The sequence below is a fragment of the Myotis lucifugus genome, unplaced genomic scaffold (assembly GCF_000147115.1).
Source record: "Myotis lucifugus unplaced genomic scaffold, Myoluc2.0 scaffold_145, whole genome shotgun sequence".
Classification (NCBI taxonomy): domain Eukaryota; kingdom Metazoa; phylum Chordata; class Mammalia; order Chiroptera; family Vespertilionidae; genus Myotis; species Myotis lucifugus.
Window position 1 is genome coordinate 1,912,465 of NW_005871193.1, and position 9,210 is coordinate 1,921,674.

The 9,210-nt window shown below is 48.2% G+C and overlaps 1 long non-coding RNA gene across 1 annotated transcript; it reads right to left on the bottom strand.

Moving 5' to 3' along the window:
* Positions 1–6,080: 6,080 nt before the first annotated feature.
* On the bottom strand, positions 6,081–7,533 carry LOC111827248. Its single transcript, XR_002830756.1, has 2 exons — positions 7,100–7,533; positions 6,081–6,282 (listed from the first exon to the last, which is right to left on the bottom strand). It is a non-coding gene; the product is annotated as an uncharacterized LOC111827248 (long non-coding RNA).
* Positions 7,534–9,210: the final 1,677 nt, after the last annotated feature.

Consider the following 9,210-nt stretch of genomic DNA (forward strand, 5'->3'; position numbering starts at 1 on the left):
GGGAGCGAATCTTTATTAGTCCTCCTCTCCCATGCCCCCCTCTTGGGGATAGAGCGCGCATCCCAGCCATTTGCCCTACCGAGAATCAAACCCTGACCTCGTGTTTTTTAAAATCCCCGCTCAACCACTGAAGCCCACGCTGCTCTGGCCAGTGCTTTCCTCTGGACAGCAGGCTTCTAAAGTTTAGGTTTTGATTTCCTGGGATTGAGCCCAAACCCAGTCCCTGTTGTTTTCAAGATGAGAGGTTGGCCTGGCTGGGATCCCTTTAGAAGTTACATGAAAACCTGGTTGGCGGGGTGGGGGGGGGGGTGGGGGGGGCGGGGGGTTAGGGCGGGAGGGAGCAGTTTACTGTATCCCCTTTGGGCTATTGCATTTTGTATCATGTGAATGTGTTAAAGGTTCAAAAAAAAAAAAAAAGAATTCTGTGACCTTGTCAATCTCCTACATGTTAACACAGAGAAGAGTCCTTTGTCCCTCTCCTTACGGCAGAAGGGACAGTGAGACATCTGCATTGGGGAGGCCTCGCTGGGGCCTGACTTCAGGCTTAAAAGTGGCTGTCAGAGGCAGGTGGCTGCTCGGGGTTGAGATTTCCCCTGTGTCTCAGTGACTCAGATTCTTGCACTAGGAGGGCACACACTGGTGAGTGCAATGGTCCAGGAGGGAGTAGGATGGCCCTGCTGCCCTGTGGTGTCCCTCCAGCCTGGAGGCCAGGGCCCTCTCATCTAATGGACAGCAGGACCCCCCCTGGCCCCTGAAACACACACACACACACACACACACACACACACACACACACACTGCAGAGGTCAACGGGAGCAGGCCACTTGTGTTGCTTGGTTGCCTGTGTATTTGGGAGCCAGTAAGAAGGAAATGAGCCAGGGTCAGCACCCTGGGGACCCAGCACCCTCCCTGGAAGATGCCAGAAGCTGCCTCCATTGTCCAGGCACTGTGTATCGCTCTGTAGCACCTTTGTTTCTTGAAACACACCTCTCTCTTTTTCATTCTAAAGTCTTACATGTATGCTCTATGTTGAAGTTTGCCAGGCACATTCGCATACATTACCCATGGTTCCCTAGTGCCCAAAGGCCGAGGCCTTAGTGGAATTTCTAGTCCTGAAGTCTGCCTCTTGCCTCACATCTTGACACTTTTCCCTACACACCCTACATTCCCGCCCATGCTGACTCCCTGCTGCTTCTAAACAGGCCATGCCCTTCCTCATCTCGCTCCATTCCCCACTCATTGTTACCTCTGTCTCCTCTGCCTGGAGGGCTCCTGCCCATCTTTAGATGTCTGTGCCGAATGTCTCTGTAGGGGGCTGGACTTTCTGCTGAATCTTCTCTGTTTCTGAGCCCTGGAACACCATGCTTACACCCTCTCAAGGCTACACCATTAGGATAGCTATTACCAAAACCAACAAACCAAAAAAAAAAACAACCTGGAAATAACAAGTGTTAGCTAAAATGTGGAGAAGGGCCCTAACCAGTTTGGCTCAGTGGATGGAGTGTCAGCTTGCGGACTGAAGGGTCCCAGGTTCGATTCCAGTCAAGGGCATGTTTTCTCTCTCATCAATGTTTCTAACTCTCTATCCCTCTCCCTTCCTCTCTGTAAAAAATCAATAAAATATATTTTTAAAAAAATGTGGAGAAAGCCCCACCGGCGAGGCTCAGTGGTTGAGCGACGTCCTATGAACCAGGAGGCCATGGTTCAATTCTCTGTTTGGGGCACCCAGGTTGTGGGGCATGCAGGAGGCAGCCAATCAATGGATTCTCTCTCATCATTGATGTTTTGATCTCTCTCTCCTTCTCCCTTCCTCTCTGAAATCAATAAAAAACATTATTTTTTTAAGGACAATACTGTATGACTCCACGTGCATGAGTTTCCTAGAGAAGTCAGATGTATAAAGACAGAAAGTAGAATAGTGGGTGCCAGGGGCTGGGGGGTAGTGGCGAAGGATGGGAGTGGGGAGTTATGTTTAATGGACACAGAGTATCAGTGTGGGAAGATGGAAAGGTCTGGACACGGCTATGGTGATGATTGTACAACAATGCGAATGTGCTTAATGCCACTGAACTGTACACTTAAACACGATGAAAAAGACAAAATGTACGTTATGTATATAAGGCACTCAAGCCCAGAGGGCCTCGGGCATTTCCACACGAGCACAGTACTTGGTGCTAATTGGTGCTCAGTCCATGTTGGTTGATATAAAAGGGGGCACAAGGTGGATGGTGGGGAGGCATGTGCAGGTCTCGGGCTGGCCCCATGCCAACTCCTCTCTCTCAATACATCCAACTCTCCCCTGTACCCACGGCCCCGCTGGAGGGGGCTGCAGACGCCTACCCAGCACTGTGGGCTGATCCCTCATCAGCATCACCGAGCGAGCTTTCAGAATGACAGGCGCGTACTTGCCTGCATCCTGTGTTATGTGGGTCACACAAAGGGAAGAACTTCCTCTGTGCGGTGAGGCCCTGGAAGGTCTGAGAGTCTAAGGTTTTAAGGCCATGCACCTACCAGTCTGTACGATGAGGTGGGTGTGGTGTTTGGAGGGAGGAGAGAGCAGTGGTTTGCACAGGTCCTTTCCCTCTCTACAAGGTAACAGCGTTCATCACCTGATGAGGAATGTAGGGGGAAATTCTGGTTCCTACCCCTGCCATGGGATGAGCAAAAGCAAAAACGTAACATGTACCACAGATGCCTTCCATGTTTAGGTTCTTTCCTCAAAAGCTTATGCATGCTGGGGCCCCAGCTATGAATGCTAACAGAATCTCAGTCATGGCCTTGAACTCTCTGAGCGAGTCTTTGGAATCCGGGTAAGCTGCAGGTCACAGTCTGTTTGCTTCTTTCTCCCCAGCCACGCGCACAGGCTGGGATGGGCTCGTACTAAGAGCACTTAAGAACATGAACCCTGGCGTGTGGAAAAAGCCAGAGTCTGAATTCCAGCTCTTCCCACCCCCGTGTGATGACTCCGGCCAGGCATGTAACCTTTGTGAGGCAGAGTGTTTTCAAGGATCAGGATAGCAGAAATAATATTACTTATAGCCTTGTGGAGGAGATTGGTTTGAAAGTACCTATTATGTAATAACAGCTCACATTTGTAGAGGCCAATGACTATATATCATTAACAGTTCAAACTGTGGCAGCGGGGGGGGGAGGTTGGGGTTTAATGGGGGGGGGATGAGGACACATTTGTAATACCTTAACTAAAAACAAACAAACAAACAAAAAAACCCACCAAAAAAAACAGTTCAAACTGTCGCCTGTGCATTGAATCTAGGGAATAGCATCACCCCTCCATTACAGAAAGGGACGGCTGAGGTGCAGTGCTAAGTGGTGGAGAAGGAATTTTGAACTCAGGGGTTGATTTCACCATGCTCTGCTGCCTCAAAATTATATTCTCATAGGAAGCTGTTTATCATTATATCCTTAGGGAATCACTGCCCATTCCACACACACACTCTACACATACTACACCTTTTCTCTAGCTTTCCTACCCTCCCATTTACTTATCTTTAGTGATAAAGGGGAAAAAAATCTGGGGGTCACTAGGTCACCAGGCAAAGACCGAATGACCCTTCCTGTTGTGTTCCTGGAGGCAAATCCCCCTTCCCCTTTTGCCCTCCCCAATTCACTCTCCAGGCTAAAGGCTCATCTGAGTTGCAATGGCCATGGCAGGTATAGGCTGGACGGGAGGGGCAGAGCTTTTAAACAGCGACAGTAACCTTGGACCAGCTTAGCTATGGAGGAGTACTTCTTTCTTTTCCCTCTGGTTCCCATACTAAGCCACAGCATTTATGATTAGGCATGTTAGAGTCCTAAGAGTCCCATCCTGTAGTCCCTTTGGACCAAGTTATGTCTGTTGATGTGCTGGGGCTAAGTTTCTGTTCCCCTTTGGGTACTTCCTTCTTTCTCTTTCCATTCCCATTCTTCCCTATTGTTCCAGCTGCTCCCCGCTGTGGTATTACATGGTCAAAGGATGGGGTGCAGAAAGGGCATTGAGGTTGGGGGGCGGGGGGGGGGGCGGAGCACGGTCCTCTGGATTGTGCATTGCTGACAGCACCTGCGTTGAGGAGAATTTCTTCCTATGGATCAGACCTTAGCACTTGCAGGGATTTCAGAAATGTTTGTGACCAATGGTTCTTATATAGCTGTCATTCTTGTTTTGGAGAATTTCTCATGTCATGAAAGAATCATTAGTGTATGACATGAAGACGGCTTCTCTCTCCTCGGCCTAAAGTCATCTTTCTTTCCAAGTGTGACTTTTCAGTGGACAGGGTTTTCCCGTGACTCACAGTCTCTTCTGCATCGTTTTGTTTGCTGTCGTAGCAGTAGATACAAAGACCGCCCTCTCTGTGTGCAAATGCATATCCCACAGCCTATGGATAACCCTATCTCATCAAGGGTACGCCATCTGAAAACTCAGAAGAGTTCTAGCCTCTGTCATCATGCATAAGGTCCTCAGATCACAGTAAAACAGAACCTTTTCACTGCCTGATGGTGCCAAGCCAGGGTGGGGAAAACTTCGAGAAGAGAGGTTGTCATGGGTTGGTGATTTGTCCTACAATATAACCCAGACATTCAAATCAACACAGGTTTCTACTTGAGGATTAATGGGATGTGGGAGATTTAAAGTTTATCTAAAATGAAAGTATAGCTCATAGCTCTTTAGGCTATTTCTGCCCAGAAATGGTGCATACTATACTTCTGACGTCAAGAAGAATACGTGGGTATATGTCTGCTCAGGATTCAGAGTCGGGGGCATGAGCATGGACTTTGGGTCAGCTAGAACTGGGTGCTGTCCTTTGCTAGCTGTGTGACCCTAGGAAAATTATTTAATTTCTCCAGGACTCGGTTTTCTCATGAATAAAAGAGATACATGAGGATAACAGTACATACTTCACAAGGTTGTGTATAAGGATAAGGTTGGTCTGTGAATGATGGAAAAAAGGTACATCAGTTACTGTAACAAGGAGATTTATTTCTCTTTCTTAAAAGTCTGGGCAAGTGGTTTAGGGCTGATAAAATGAATGCATGCTCCCTAGGAATAAGCTCCTTCTATTCTTTTGTTCTGTCATCCTCAACTTGTGGCCTCCACTTCACGAACCAAGATAGCTGCTCAAGCTCCAGCCATTACATTTTCATTCCAGCCGGCAGGAGAGAGAAGAGAGGAGGTGAAGAAGGCCCTACCTCTCCCCTTCAGCCACTTCCATCTACAAGTCATGAGCTTGAACTTAAGCTCATGAGCACAGTCAGCTGCGATGGAGGCTGGGAAATGTCATTTTTATTCCAGTGATGTGCTTAAATATCGGAGCTTCTTTACTATCAAAGAGGGGGGAAATGGGGATTGGCCTAAACAACTAGCAATCTGCCACAGTTCTTTTGAGATTTAAATGAGATGCTGCAGGTGGAGGGCTGAGCACAGTGTTGGCTTCAGAGTAGGCATTCAACGATCATTATCATCATCATCATCATCATCGCCACCATGAGAAGGTGGGGAATACTCCGAAACTTTGACAAGATATTTCCTTATTTGAACTTCATCTTGCTGCTAAAGTCACCCTTATCCAGCTCTCTTTTAAGGCACTGTGACTTTCATCTCTCATGAACGTCAGACACCTATGCCTTTAATGTGCCCTTACGAAACAAAACTATATAAAAGGAAAGCAAGGGGCCCAGCCAGCGTGGCTCAGTGGTTGAGTGTTGACCTATGAACCAAGAGGTCACGGTTCAATTCCTGGTCAGGGCATATGCCCTGGGTTGTGGGCTTGATCCCCAGTGGGGGGCATGCAGGAGGCAGCCAATCAATGATTCTCTCTCATTATTGATGGTTTTTTTTATCTCCTTCTCTTTAAAATCAATAAAAATATATTTTAAAAAAAGAAAAGAAAATGCAGAAATGCAAACATTAACAAAATAAAAGGAAAGCAAGGGAATGGTGACTTTAATTTTAGGTAGTGGATTTGCAGATGATTATTGCATTGTTAACATTAACTAATAAATAAAAGTAGAGATACATGGGCCAATGATCCAATGATGAGAGTGTGTCATGAATCAAGGATTATAATTCACCCAATCCTATGTACTTGAGGTCTTTAAATTGTCTTTATATGTGTACAATTTTGCATGACATATGTGTTTGCATGCAAATAACAGACAAAAATAGCATTTTCTATTTTCATAGACTTTTAACTTTTCAAGGGCTTCTGCACATATCCAGAAAAACTGTCCAAGTAGCTCATTACAGATGGTTGAGTTTGATGTTCCAGGACTTTGGACTTCTGTGTCCTGAGGGAAAATATTTCATTTAATCCTTCCGGCAGCTCTGCGAGGTAGGCAGGACAAATGTTATTATCACTGCTTTGCAGATGACAAAGAGGGAACTGAGAGGGCAAGGGGCTTTCGTAAGGTTTCATAGCTAATTAGTCCTGGACTGGAACTTAAGACTCGGCATCTCCTGCCGAGTGCTTCTTTCTTGCCTCCATCTCACTCCCCAGTTATTCACCCATTACACACTTATTCCGTGTCTGTCACATGTCAGTAACATTGCGCTTATGTATTTGTGTTTATACATGTGTGTGTTTTCTGGGCCTGACGTGCAGTTTATGTCATCTCTATACAAGCCCTTAGAGTCCTTGTATGCCCCAGGCCTGACCAGCCCATGTAACTCCAGGAGAAATCCCCAGCTGGGGTTTCTGCTATCTTGTTATTCCTAAGTCACTGGGCTTCAGCCGCTGCGAGGTAGGCAGGCAGCTTTGGTATCAGGGACAGATCCCCAGGCAGTGGGCTCAGAACGGAAGAGCAAGCCAGCAATGCCTCGGTAATGATAATGACTGTTTCATGATACTTTATAGTTTATGAAGGGGTCTTATAAACACCATCTCGTTTCATTCTCACTCAGCCCTAAAATAGATTTTATTATTTCTCTCTCTCTCTCTCTCTCTCTCTCTCTCTCTCTCTCTCTCTCTTAGGTGCAAAGAGAGGATAAATGACTCGCTCACGGTTACTCAATTTGAGGACAGACTTGAATTCAGGTCATTTGTCTCTAAATTCTGTTCTCTTTCCATGGTGCCCGGCCGCCTCTGTAAAAGCAAAAAGAGCTTACTGTCTTTCTAGCCCCGTGAAGAGGAGCAGGTGACAGCTCGGTGGCCAGCAGCAGGAAGCCCCCAGTGACCTTCTACAGAGGGAAAAAGACCAACTCAGAGCCCCGAGCGGCCTCCTATCAGCTGAGAAAGACAACGGAGCAGTTGGAGGTTTCCACCCTCCCCCATCCCTGCGTCCTCCCTTATCTCAGTCCGTGGGCATCTCCCAAGTGTCCTTGGGGAGGTGACAGCGAGACACAGAACCAGGCAAAGGGGTCTTCCAATCTCTATGGCCTCTGGCAGTCTCTGTGTCTTTGAAGAGTCAGGGGTTTGGGGAACTGTCTAACCGCATCCATCCTCTTGCACAGGAGGAAGCTCTGGTTCCTGCTGCCAGAGGCGAACCCCTCGGCCTGGTCTCCCAGACCTGTGTCTGTGCCCCTCTCCCGATGCTGTCCACTTCTCCCTGTCTGTCTTCTTCCCCACAGATTAACGCCCCCCCGCCCCGCCCCCACCAGGCTGAGCGTGGCACCTTGTCCTCAGTCAATGTGTGCACCACATGAACTCTGCCTGAAAAGAGCAAATATCTGTGTCAGGGGAGCTGTTTCTCTCCTTGGCCCACGGGGGGAGTCCTGTTCAGTCCACCCTTCACTACTTCCTGCCTTGCCTCAGCCCCGAAGGGCCCCTATTTTCCGGATGTCCCCTTTTCTCTTTCTTCCTAAGCAGGGACTCCCTGGACAAGGGGGCTCGATAGTGTTGGGGTGGGGGGGGATGTTAAAGGCCAAGTGTGGTCCTAGGTCATGCCCCGTTCTCTAATTTGGCCTTATCAGTAATTAATATCAGGTTTGGTCGCCACCTGTCTGGTTCCTTTGTCTTATTTCTCAACTGTTATACCGGTCAGAGGAGGGAGTAGGTCAGTAGGGATGTATTTAATGAGCATCTGCAAACCCCACCAGAAATGTGTACAGAGGCCTTCTGGCCGCTTATATTTATGGGCCTCCCCAGTCCTTTCCCACACACTATAGGTCCAGGTAGATCCCTCATTCTCTTCCCCAGAGATATAAGGGCTAACCTGGGACTGGAACGTCCCTTCTTCAAAAACACCCTCTTCTCCTCAGGTTGTAGGTTCAGGCTGTAGGTTCAGCCTGTAGGTTCAGGGTCTAACTTTTTCACATTGGACATTAGAACCTATTCACTGCACCTTCCCATTTGTTACCCTGTCTTCTAATTCTCTCTGCAACCCTATGACAAGGTGCTGCTATATTGCTCAGTTTCACACAGTCCTGGTAAAGCTCCCTGGATTCAGGCGGTCTACATCTCAATTCATCCTCTTCCACCCTGTCATATATATATTTTAAATTGATTTCAGAGAGGAAGGGAGAGAGAGAGATAGAACATTAATGATGAGAGAGAATCATTGATTGGCTGCCTCCTGCACGCCCCCTACAGGGTGGTGGTGGTGGTGGTGGTGGTGGTGGTGGGGATCGAGCCCTAACCGGGGCATGTGCCCTTGGCGGGAATCCAACCTGGGACCCTTCAGTCCACAGGCCGACGCTCTATCCACTGAGCCAAACCGGCTAGGGCTAAAGCAAATTGCCATGAAACAAATGTTCAAAGGAATAATTACTAAATTGTTCAAAGTTACTTAAATATTTACGGATAAACAATACATGCGTGAGGAAAGAAATGCAAACAATCAGAGGACATAGCCAAACAAGTACAAAATTCAGAGTTAAGATTTGCTGCACACCTATTCCTAGGAGGAATGGCCTCCAGCTCCAGCCCACCCCTGAGGTCGCATCCAGCCCATGTTTCCTAGTCATCCTTCTCCTTCAAAATACACCATCTCCCAATTGGCTGCTGCCAAGAGCCAGACAATGGGAGAAAAGTGGGTTTTCTATCTGGACTGTGCAGCTACTTTCGTACGCCTCCCCCTTCCCTTTGCGTGGCCCAGATTAATGAAGAACTAGGATTTCTCGGTCTCCCACTCCCAGGCTCCGGTCCCACAGCTCCCGGCTTCCAGCTTCCAGCTCCCAGCCCCCAGCCCCGCCCTCCCCGCTTCGGAGGCCTCCTGTCCTTCCCTTTAAGGCCAGCCCCTCCCCCCGCCCACCGGCCCCGCCCCTCCGCCCCCAGCCCC